We start from the raw sequence: 13,406 nt of genomic DNA, 5'->3' as shown, positions 1-13,406 counted from the left end.
CTGCAATTTTAAAAAAAACTGTATGGTAATTTATTTTCGAGAAAGGAGTACTTTAAAATGTTTTTGTGGTGCACCTCAGAGCTAAACGCCTCTATTCGAATTCGAAAAGGGGAATTTTGGAAAACCGCTCCCCTAGATCCGCATGCAAATCGCCGAGGCCTTATTTAAGATATTTCCTTCATGTTTACGTCATTTTATGATAATTAGCCAGTACTGACAACACCACTGTATGACTAGTCATGTATTTTTTGATGACAAATAAACTATTTATCTATCTAATTGTAATTTGATGTTAATCTATCAACTCCATACTACAATCTAATAATTTCGTTTCTACATCTAAACTTTTGCACGCGAGATTTCGTATCTTTAATTAGTCCGCAGTGTTGGTCTTGAAATTGATCTGAAGTTTGTGTTCGTTCTTTTGCTATAATTATATAATTCTGAAAGCACAATCAAAGTGGGTCACTTTATCTGAAGCCCTCTTTACATTGTCAGTCCTTTTTCAGCTTGACCGCTCACTTTCACTTCCTTCAAATTTACAATCCCTTAAATTTCCCTTCGTTCCATCATGTCGATATAATCAAGTAGAAATGAGTAAATATAAGTAAATATAAGATAATTATAAGCTCAGATGTTGCTTTATCTAATTTATACACCTTTGTTGGGCAAGACATCGCCTGCGGACCTCTTTATTTCTGGCATGTCGCAACTTCTGAACAAAATTAATTTATTAATTACTTGTTTCGTGTGATTTTTGTATGTGGATTTGGATACCTATGTTTCCATATTCAACAATCTTTAAATAAATTAATAAAATGGAATTTGATTACCGCTCCTGAGCTTGGCAGTAAAAGTATGAGCTCAAAAATCGTTAAATCTTTTGAGCTCTTTGATAGCATCATTTTTAATTTTTGCTTCAGTAGTTATATAAAAAAAATTTTGACCATTTGAAGTATAGGTATGCATATTTATGAACTCGTCATGAGCTTGTCGGCGCACTTATTGTCAATATTTGACTCTGGTTATTTTACAAATCCAATTAATATGAATCTTGATAATTTCACGTATGAATATTTCGCCCATACGCAAGCACCATCATCAAATACCCTTTTCCAGACTTTCCTTTTGTTTCCTACATTCGAAAGATTCTTTCAGCTCAATTGACGGTTATTCGGAATATAAATGTTGCCACTGAATATTTCTAAAAAAAACTTATGTGTGGTGCAGATATATATAATTATTACGGAGAAAATTTTTGAGTGCAGGGATTCCCGTTAAGTAAAAAATATTATTTTCTAAAATGATTTTCTTTTGTTGCAGGTAAGCGAACTCCATAAAGGTATAATACTTGGAGATTTTGAGCCATCCTTAGGACTTCTGACACAAAAGGTTGGTGTGTATTCACGGTATATGATTATGAATGAATGTTAAGCACGTGTAGTAAAAATATTTGTATTTTTCCAATATAAACATCATAACACTAATTGATAAGTCGCCGAATCTTCGAGTTCGGATTCACAAATACTATACTGACGCGATAAGTGTCAGCAAATCAATTTTTTCCAAAGAAAGGGGTGGAAATAGCAAATAGGCATAAACACATAACTATGGGGATCTTATGGTCACTTATTAGACACACAGATTCCATCCCTCCTACAAAAATTAGGGAATCGCCTGATTCTTCGAGCTCTGATCGTGATCAACATTTTTCTTAAACAAATGATTGTTTGCGTACCTTCGCAAAGTGATTTGCGGTCTTTGCAAAAAAAAAAACGAGTCTATTAAACGGTTAGAAATCGGAATTAGTCCAATTAGAGGAAATTAAATTACCTTTTTAAATAATAGATAGGTACGTAATTTGTAGTTTGTTTAATTGCTGAATTTCTCCAGAAATAACTAAATTACAGGAAGTCGTAAAAAAAGGTAAATAATTGTAAGAGGAAGTATTCGTAATAATAAGTTTCCCTTTTGGAAATTCCAATAACATAACAAAATAACATTTTATATTATTCATTGATAATTCCATACATACAGTATTCTAGGTGGTCATCCGAGACTATTAGGAATTGTATATTAGGCCAAAAATGTTTGGATGGCGAAACGCCACGAATTTACAATTAAAATATCTGCAGAGTGGTGAATCGAGAGGTGGTCAAAAAGGTAATGTATCGTTTGTCATAATAAGACAAAAATTGCGTAATCGTTGGATAAAAGTAAGTAATATCACAGATTTTATTGCATTTCTTCTTCACACCACGATGAATGGAATTTTAATTATCCCTAATGAGATCCTCTTACAGGCTTGAATTGCAAAATCAATATTCTACCTATTAAATGCAGTGGCCTAAGTATAAGGATACCACCTTTTGATGTATTCCAGGTACCTCTCCATAAATCTGATAACAACGAATGTCGGGTAAATTCACATTGCTCTGTATAGTGTATATATATGTATGAAATAGATTCGGTAAAGTCTTTGATGCAGTTGATTACATGAGGGTATTAGTAATGTCATCATTTACGTTTGCCGGAGGGTCACATAATCAGGGCCATAAACCAAACATTACCGTTCTATACGTTATAATATGACATCACCGTACTTTGGGCAATAAAGAAGCGTTACACAAGGTATATTTGTATTACAATATGTAATGTTAGATTTTTTACTATTATCAGGGGTTTATGAAGTACATCATCGTATATGTTTTAACAACAAAAATCTCAATCATCCTTTATAAAATATACGCGAAGCAAAGATCATTGATCTTGATGAGCATTCCAGTTTTTTCACTATTTAGTACCTGACACAATTGCGAGACTTTCAGCTGACGACTGGCAAAAAATTAGTAACAACAAATTAATTATTATAGGTATATTAATGTCCAGATTTGCGATTTCGCATGATGTTCCTAATGCATATATTCTATGCAATACAAAAGTATTACCCCTTATAAAAAATAGCTCCACTTGACACGAAAAATAAAAACAAAACGAGATACGACGAATCCCATAGGTACGTTTTTAAAAGGTGAATTTTTCGTCTGGCTGATGGGATGTCGCCTTATGAAACATGCTTCCGTATTTCATGCTCATCTCTGTAACGAGTTAGAATTTGATTATGAAATTTTATGCTTAAATCACTCCAAGTCCTGTGTAAAAATAGGTATTATTTTTAACATTTGAAAGCAATAAAAGGTATCCAAATAGACACGTAGCGTACGCATTTCGTATACTGATACTTCCTTTCCAGTCCAAAACTGAAGTCAAAATTATTTAATGTTTGTATTCTCGTTAAGGCATGAAATGTCTATAAGGGCTATTAAAATCAAAAAAACAAATTTGAAAGTGCACTTTTGGCCTCTTGCTCAGAAGCGGCTTAAAGAATTTTTTTAACTTGTCTTATTTTGCCATCTGCGATTACACCTACTAGTATTTTATTTTCTAGGAGAATAACAGATATTTTGACAAAAATAAGTAAATCATTGTATTCCAAATTAATGAACAAATCAGTATTCTGTCATCTAATGCCACTAATTAACATGTAATTAAATAGTAAATCCATATAAGGGATAAATCTATGTACTTTATTACATTATCCTTAAATTAAAAGGGTGATACAGTTTTTAGAAGATTCTGATGGTGATGGTAAAAAGAATAACACGCACTGAAAATTGTTTGCCATTCGCGTGAATCCGACAGCTTTACCATTTGTTTGATTAAGGTAGTTTAATGAATTATAATACTTAGAGTAGAGCAAAGAATATAATCTGCAGTGTTTGGCCGACACAAAAAAAGAAGAAAATATTTGATTTATCCTCTAGCAAAAAATTATGAATCCGTTAATCCTTAATAACTTGCTATTATACCTGTAATTATGTGCATGATTTTTCTGTAGTTTGTCTTCACGTAACAATTCCGTTCGCTCCTCCTCGAATTGTTCGTTAAGATCGATCAATGTCTAAAAATTCAAGTCACAAGTCGCTACATCACAAAACCACTAACCTTATGTTTTTCCGCCCAAGAAATGTTTTTATTGTCATTTTCCTTGTATGGATCGTCGTCGGGGTTAACGATGTCAGGATCACCGTCTTCAGTATCGACTAAAAGTGATTCGCTAGAAGTAGAAATTCACTACTATTTAGGAGATCTCTGTAAATGCATTTTTAAATTAATTTGCCGAAATCACATCAGACAAACACACCATTGCGCAAATATAGTACATACAAATCTGTGACTCTTTCACTTTCAAAAGGAGGCGATCGTTAGGAAATCAACGCTTTGGTGGTTATTTTCAAACAAAACATGCTTGTCTATCTAGCTATCGTCTTCCTCTATTTCAAGACGCACCTTCAAAGTCCAGTCCAGAAAAAAATAAATCTAATAAAGGAAAAACGAGCATTGCAATTAGACGGAAGATGAGTGTGGACCTTATTAAGAAATTGGCCGAAATCGAGCGAAATCATTCAATCATTTAAAATACGATGAAATTTTCTGCAATCTGTCAAAATCCTATATTTTCGCAATTTTGCCACAATTTTGTTTCCAGTGGTTAGATCCTCGGGCTTACCCCTATAGAAAATACGAGGTACCACAGTAACTTGAAGTTTTTATTGATTTGCATTGATTTTATCATTTAAAAATTATCTCGTGAAATGTGGCAAGTGCGGTTCCTTCAATACCGTTGACTGAAGTGTAGATTTATCTTGACTCAATTTGTGTACTGGATGATTACGGGTAACCTAACTTTGATTGGGTTAATATTCTTCATTTTCTGTGTTGGTTTTATCAGTATTTTAATGGGTATAATTGTCACATTTCAGCATTTGGGAGGGCCAGTTCAAAAGGTATAGATGGTAGTTGTGTTTTAGGAGCAACTAAAACTCGCTCAGCTACATCGTCGATGGCATTTTACATTCAAAGAAGTTAAGAATTTAAAAAAAAAAACAAGGAAACCCGATATGTAGACCACATAAGCTCTGAAAATGTCTACCATGGGTTATTTAGTTACAAGCACCATAAACCAAACTACGCTATTTTTTGTCCTTTTATGCTTCAATCTTTACGACAGAGTGACTACTATAATACCCAAACTTGAGGCTTTTCTTGTGTCTCGAGATTCATAAAGAGACCTGCGGGAACAAGTAGGGTATCTGTATATTGTCGATACTTCCGAAACGCTTCTGTCAAAGTCGATACTTCTTAAGTTCTTACTTTCAAATCTTTCCCCTTAATCTCTCTGACGCTGGTAACTCTTAACAAGTTCCGATTAGAATAAGGAATAATTTTCTTTAAAGTTTAAAAGTACTTATGTCTGTACCAATTTAGTGGTGAAAGTAACCCCGTTATAGGAAAAATTAAGGTATCGTGGGTGTTGCCGCGTAACACCACTGTAAATGATGAGTAAGGGGCAAATATAGACCATAGCACCTATCAATTAGCGCAAATCCGAAGTCTCTAGGTGGCCCAAGAGCCGAGATCTCGATGGAACAGACAGGCGACGTACAGAAAGATGAGAGAAAATCAAGCTCCTAAACGTTAAAGAAAGAAAGAAAAATACGTTTCATTGTATAGGACTTGTAGGGCGGAAATAAATTCCTTCCAATAGACGCTTAAGTTAATTTTTTTATGAAAAGTCATAAAGAGATCGCGTTTACAGCAATAAGTTCAAATATGTATGATGTATGACTTTTTTAATACAACAAAAATTTTTTAATTTGCTAGAATTTCTAAAATTAGTTTATTATTGATTGCATTTATTATTCCGTTTCACATAATGAAGGCAGGCATAAAATATTTAGACCTTCTATAAAGTATATGGAATAGTACCTCTATGAGGAGTTGTTTACCCGTTAATAATCCATATCCAAAATTGCATATTACTCATTTCCTAATGCAAAGGCCTATTGAAAGATATTGACATCTTTCAAAGAAATTAAGAACGTACGCTACGTTTATTTTGGGGGTTGTAGGTAACGTGTGAGTTTATTAGAAATATGACTGCAATTATCCTCCATATATACCACTAAAATCGTTTAAAACGAGTTGTCGAATATCATTAGTGTTTACAGGCAAACTGCTAAAAATAGAAACCAATATATTACATAAAGTATTTAACGACGACTCAATCAATGAATGGGGAAAAGCTTTACATCTGGCTTTAAAGAGAGAATATCCTATTCAAAGTTTGCAGCGACGCCGTTTTTTATTAAGAAATATAAAACACATACACATGGCATGCCGAAGTAATGAACAATTTATCTAAAAGCGCTTTTATTATTGAGCGTAAACAAAGACCAATACTTAGCCTTTAATTTAAGTTAATTAAGTTTTATATTACGCCGGTTGCTGTGAATATGCGATTGTTTGTCAAATATTGTTAATCCGTACCAGGTTTACTTTGCATATTAATGACCACGTAATATTTTGCTATTCTACATTTCCACAGTTGCCGGTTTAGGTTTTCTATTCTCTTTGCATTGCGCTCTGAATTGAAAGTTGTGAAAAATTAAAGAAAAGCAATGCCGATTCGTAGGACTAATCACAGAGCATCCTCCAGTGAAAAACCATGCCGCAGTTCTTGTGAATAAAATTAACTCGAGAAGGGACTTAAACAAAAGAGAGACTGTTACATAATACACATCCTTGAAATCTGGTTGTTTCTACAGTTTAGGAAAGAGGTCGACAATTTACTGATTCAGATTTTACTTCCAAAATGGTTGACACACTAGCCGAAAGAGTGGAAATTATTCTAATTTTCTCGAAAACGAATCAAATCAAACGTTAAAATAAATGACTTCGAAAGACCTTTCAAGCAAGCTATTACTCGATACCACTTGTCAATTAAAATGTTTAAGGGAATAACCCTGGAGGGGGGGGGGAGAAGGGGCAGACAGTGAAAGGATGTGAAGTAGTTTTTGGTTAAAAAGGTGTCACCAACATCCTCGTGTAAAAGAATTACGTTGCTGATCAGGTGCACATAAAAACACTGCTTCCAAAGGAAACGCGTTTTTTCCTGGCACTCGTGTAGGAATTTGTTTTACTTTGTTATCTACATTTTCTATCGTCATATCAAACTTAAATAAAATACCATTATGCCTACAAGTTCAACGAAAAAGTATTTGTCACGGGCGTTAAACTTAATTTCCATGTCGCTTTGAATATAAAACAAAGTTTATTGTAATGGTTTTTTTATTCACTCACAGATACTTCCACTATTCAAGGATAATTGACGTACGCAAATTCAAGATTAAACCTTTCTTGTTTTAATCCGCCTAATCAATCTAAACTCATGGTCTCCGCCATCCTTTTCGTATGTTGCATACACATTGTGGGAAATCCGGCAATCTGTGCATCGATTTTAACCCGAACGGTTTCACATACATGATACAATATTTTATTTTATTTTTCTGCTGTACTCAATTTTTGGGCTCTGATGATACTCACAAATCAAGTTTGCAAAATTGCACTGCTAAAGTTCGTTAACTTAACACATAATAGCTCAAAACTTGAAAAATGTGTATGAGAATTATTGAGCTTTTGAACACACTACTTTCAAATTTCTGAGCTCCTCACAATTCAAATTTTGAAACGTCTTGGTAAACTACACGTTAACTTAAAATTGGAAACAGATTTGCAATTCTTTTTGAGGTCCGCTAGACTTAACTTAGCGATATTGTATTTAATTTAAATGAAAAATCAAGAGCTAGTATATTATTCACCCCATGTTCTTAAATTTATTTCGAATTAACTTAACGTAAAATATGACAACCTTAGAAAATCCTTCGTCAAAATGAGAAAGAAACAGAAGTGTATATTAAGCTCCCCCAATGCGCTATGTTACTGCAATACACTTTCAGTTTGCCGTTGTCGCAACTTATTATTTATTAAACTACGTTCAGCGTGTGTTAAATTCACAGAATATAATCACTCCAGTATAGATCGCACACAATCAAAATTTGGTGGTTACGCATCCCATGGCTATTATTCTCTTATTTGTTACCTACTGCAGATACTATAATATGCATTCTTCCTCCAAAAAGTTTGGTTTCTCACTAATGAAATATTTTTTAACGTCAATTGGAAAACCACTTTAACACCCTTACGCATTGCAGCCTTACTTTTTTGATTATACAACAAATAACCTGTTAAGTGTTGCGTGGTTTTGATGAAATGCAAAATCCTATCCCTTCAAAATTTTGATGTTGATTCTCCTTATTAATATACCGTTTTTAAATGATAGGGCTTTTGCATAATTTGGAGTTTTGCGTTTTATAGTTGAATGAATTATTGGGCCATTATTATGCAGAAGACTATTAGCAGTAAACATAAACGATGGGACTTAGATAAAAGGGTTGTTACACATTTATAGCACGGGAACTTAGCATAAATGACTATTTTCGTATTTATTACAAGGAAGGAAATTGATTAGGTACATCATTTAGTATGTAAGCTTTGAAAAGTCCTCCTCAATAAGGTTAATTAAATGGAAAGACACTACGTTTGTTTTTACGACAAATTTTTAGTTTGAACTTCTGCGTGTCTTTTATTTCGCGTATTACGGTAATGGGAATTTTCCGCCAGTGAAAAGTGACATTTCTAAAAATGCTAAAGAGTTTCCCGGTTCTTTCTCATGAATATTCTTAATGCATATGAATGACTATATGTGCATTTTCAAAAGGTTTGCTTCACTTTATTCAATAACACGTATGTGCCAGGTTCATGTAGCCAACTTTATTCCTTTGTATGTATGTGTTACGTATGGATTAATGTGAAATGAGTGTAAATTATCATTGTCAACAAATTCATATGAAGGGTTTTGAGAATCCGTTTTTATTCAAAGAGACAGGTCACGTCACAACGTAATTCTGATTCCCTAGTCATGAAGTTCAAGGCCGACTGTCCTCTCATAATTCACTTTAGTTTTACCATTGAATAAAATGGTTTTACTTTGTTAAAATGTACATTGTCAGGATGAGAATGAGATCCTATTCTCTGGTTTAATTCCTAAAATGCTAAAAAAATAATCTTAGCTGAAGCCACGGTGTAATGAAATACACCACTGTATATCAAAGAAATAATATATTAGATTGGATATGGAGTGAAATCTAGTGCATTAGAACTAGTTAAAACAGAAAGTGCAGCCATTTAACACCCATTGGGTGTTATCCTCTAAGAACATTACCTAAAATCACAATATGCAAAAATTTGCTTATATTCATCAACAGTTTTGAATTACAACGCAAAGGGAATTCATTTAAAGAAAACTTGTTACGCTGGGCATAAATCCAAATTAATTCAAGGCTTTTCAGAGACGTAAAGGTAAAATTTAAAATTATTATGACCGCCGGTAAGCGTCAAAGCAATTAGTATATATTGCAGCGCGAAATTTATTCAGACCTACTCTTTATGGATCTTCGTAATGAATGTTAATATATTTCAATTCTAAAAAGAGGTTTGTTATTTTTAGTTAACGTTCCTAGTTAGGCGCCCCTTTTACTCTAACGTCAATTTCTAAACGCTGTAATTAGCTACACGAATAAGTACAGTCATTGAAAAAATAGTAAAAATATATTGGCGCTCAAAAATGTATGGAAGATTTTAATGGTGTATTTTACCATGTTGACGAGTTTTCAATGATACAGTGCAGTAAGACATTAAATGTGAGCGTTGCGTCTTTTGTCTGGTAAAAACACTCATGATATTGGTACTTCATTCTTCGAAAACTTCCGTTCAACCCCTTGTTTTTGATGCGCAATATATGCATATGTACCATGTGCGTAAGCGTAAGTAAGCTTTATGAAAAGTGCTTTATTTCTACGTATTAGGAGTCCTATGTACGAAAATGTATCTTCTTCCACTTTAATGCTGCCGAATGGCGTTTGTGACTTCATTTGCAGTTTTGATATTTTTCTCTGTGTTACATTGTATGTCAGTATTTTTGGTGGTTCCTAGCGATATGGGCTAGACTTAGGTATTTGCATTTCTTACTGATGGTGAACTGTGCGTTTGTTATCTTAGCCGTCTACGGGATTTCTGGCATTCTGCGGTAGAACCACATTTTGAAAGCCTGGAACTTTTTTATAGTGCCTGTTGTTAGAGTCCAGGTTTCTACGCCGCAAATGTATTAAAAGTAAATATGTACCAAATTACTTCAGTCAGAGATACCTATTTGTGTTTTGAATGAGTGCTTACTTTCCGCATTTATGCACACCGGAGGGTAGTAAATATGTGTCACTATCTACATTGTATCAAGCGAATTTACTAGATTTTCGTCTCAAATGCTAATTGCTATGAAAGTATTTATACAGATAGGACGAAACACTTAGGACTAACTGTTTAAAGAAAGTTTCCTATTTAGACGCAAATATCTAACAAGATTTGAGCTGCGAACGATTCAGCTTTAAGGGCTGTTTCCAGCAGAGACGTTGACATAAGCGGAACGATCGAGATGACCAATGCGACAAGGATTTCGGCATTCACACAATAATGACAAATAGTTATACGGTTTTTTTTAAATCATTGAGTAAAGATTCAGATTTATTATTCAATGATTAAATTTGTAATCGTTCATAGAAAAATTCATCCACGGAATATTCTCCCTCCAAAAGGTTCGCCCCTGAGTACTCGCCCTCGGAATACTTGTCCACGTAAGAATCGAATATTGCCGCCTCCTGAGGACTCACTCTCAAGGAAAATTCGTCTCCGCCGGGATATTCGCTCGTTAGGAACTTGCCCCAATGGAAAATGTACGAGTATGTTCAGAAAAGCTAAATCCCACAACGCTGAGGATACAAAATCGTCCTTATAGTAGATGCTCAATTCTAAAGTTGAAAGAAAAAAAAAAGAAAATTTACTCATAGGTGTATTCGCCGCCCTAAAATAATTGTTCGCATCATCAGCAAGTTTTTTCTAGGAAAACTTACGTTCAGAAATGCTTGTCCCTCAAGGACTGATATTAAGAAAACTTAAATTAACGCTTTCGTGGAAAAATTATAAAACTCACTCTGGTTAATTCCCCCTCGCCAGGAATTTTTCCATGGAAGTTATGTTCAAGAACATGTGATCGACATCGCACTTGAAATAACCACTTGACTAAAGTCCTCTAAAAACCGGCTCGGTGGATTCTCCTCCGAAAACTCGCCTTAAAGGGAACAATGATGTTAGATATACATATAGGTAATCTCTACACATAACAGAATTGAAATTGCATCTGGTAGAAAGCATACGAGATGAAGCAGTCCAATGCTCCAATTGTAGAACCGTAATTTTTTATCAATATCTTGTTCGGCATTTAAGAAAGAACAACATACAAGAACTGAGAGTTACTCTTGGATAACTTCACTACGGGGAAACTCTCTCCTGAAGGATTCGCTCCCAAAATGTTATTGTCTAAGAAGATTTGCACCTACCTCTGCGGGGGGCGCAAATTGTTTCGGGGACGATCACAAAATCTCTACACTCAAAGAATTGGGCATACGAATATGTTCTCCTAGGAAAACTCAAGTAAATTATCCCCTGCGATATTAAACGAAAAGAAAATTGGCCCATATGCAATCCTTACCACGTCATCATACACTACCGGAAAAAGTCACTATCATCACAATTATTTATTAATTATTATTATTAATTTAAGATTGAAAAGTAATTTCGACGTATCGACCTGAGATTACCATGGCATATAAATCCGCAAAAATAGGTTTTAACGTAACGGATTCCTTACATCCTATCGAAAGTTACGGCGTAACGTAGCCAATTATATAAAATTCAATACTCAAAATTCTTTGCTTGTTTTGTTCTGCGAAGATCGCAGCATATTCATATTTTGTGCGTTCAGTCGTTTATGCTGGAGCAACATAACTCGCAACCCTTTTCAAGGTAATTAAATTAAGCCGAAATCTGTAATAAGGGTAGAATTTCAAAGTGAAAATTAGGTTACATTTCATATCTAAACGGATTGAAACTACTTGCCAAATCTGATGAGTAGGTATATTCTATAAGAACGGTATTGCTACGTAACTAATTTGAAGGGATGAGATAATTACTTTTTACCTGGCGAACCGAATTGCACGAATACATTTAAAAAATTGCGCTTGAAGACTATATCTTAGCTGTCTACTTAAAACTGATCACACGGACCAATTTACATTGGATCGACGGTATTTTTCTAGAAAGTACTGTTCCTTGCGACACAACGAGTTTCATGCGAAGATGCACGGGGATTGAGCGGTTTTTATATTCGGCCATTAATCGTTAATTAAAATTTTGGCACTCACGTAAATTCCGTAAGTATTTGTATCACAAACGCACCCGCTATAGAAAAAATATCGTTAGCCGTATTGAAAAGTCGAGGCAATTACATTGTTAATGGATGAACGGACAAAGTTTAGTATTTGAACATGTTAATTTGACGTTAAAAGCATTTTTTGTTTGTTTTTTGTTCAACTTTGATCCACCTCTGAACCGAAATTTTGTGGGAAAATTAGAAATACAGATCCATGCAAAATATGAGGAAAGGTTATCAAAAACTTATAAGTTGCAGCATATTGTCGTAAAATTTCTGAATATTCTGGATGGAGACACAACTCATCGAATGGAACTCTCCTACAATAATTTTAACGTTTTGCGTTAGTCGTAACGATCACGTGTTACTTAACACCAAAATTTTATTTCGAAAGTCGGGGAATTGTGAAAATATTCCTTGAACCGCTGTGAGATTTTCTGGATTGCGAAAAGACTTCTACACCAATCGCACTTAAGCTGGATTCACATGAATACGAAATCCGACGATACGTTCATCCGAAATGCTTATGATTGGTCAATAATTTGAAATGTGCTTGATATTTCAAACTATTGACCAATCTTAAGCATTTCGGATGACCGTATCGTCGGATTTCGTATTCATGTGAATCCAGCTTTAATCTGTGATACGATTACGGGTCTTAGGCATGAAATATCCTGGGTACACAGCGGCTGTAGCGAGGGTAAGATGGTGCGCGGCTACAGGGGCGGACTGGCACGGGGGGGGCGGGTGGCGATTGCCACCTAGCCTGTAGATCATAATGGCCCGTTGGAAATTTATAAGTATGTGCTGTATTTAGTTTCTTGCACTATTAATAAATTATTAACACGTTTCTCTAATTGGGGTTGATGTTAGGTTGTTAAAAAATTCTGTTTTAATTGAAGTGTTTTACAATGAATTTATCATTTTTTGTCGTAGTATTTTGAAAGTGCTGAAATACAATGATAGGCGACGCACCTCGTGTGGATTGTATATTTTGTTACTTTTAATTATCAGCTGCAATTAAAAAAAAAACTGTATGGTAATTGATTTTCGAGAAAGGAGCACTGTTTTTGTGGTGCACCTCAGAGCTCCTACCTACCTACTAACGCTAAATCTACAGTAG

At 34.4% G+C, this 13,406-nt stretch overlaps 1 protein-coding gene across 1 annotated transcript in view; it reads left to right on the top strand.

Moving 5' to 3' along the window:
- Positions 1-13,406, top strand: part of LOC116165829 (small conductance calcium-activated potassium channel protein-like) — a 126,928-nt gene that overhangs the window by 56,144 nt on the left and 57,378 nt on the right. Inside the window, exon 2 of the mRNA XM_031480516.1 lies at positions 1,324-1,392. The gene's annotated coding sequence lies outside the window, so the exon portion shown is untranslated. The remainder of the gene's footprint in view (positions 1-1,323; positions 1,393-13,406) is intronic.

Source organism: Photinus pyralis, unplaced genomic scaffold, assembly GCF_008802855.1.
Source record: "Photinus pyralis isolate 1611_PpyrPB1 unplaced genomic scaffold, Ppyr1.3 Ppyr1.4_LG3a, whole genome shotgun sequence".
Taxonomy (NCBI): Eukaryota; Metazoa; Arthropoda; class Insecta; order Coleoptera; family Lampyridae; genus Photinus; species Photinus pyralis.
Note: the sequence above shows the minus strand (reverse complement) of the source record. Positions and strands in the feature narration are given on the sequence as shown.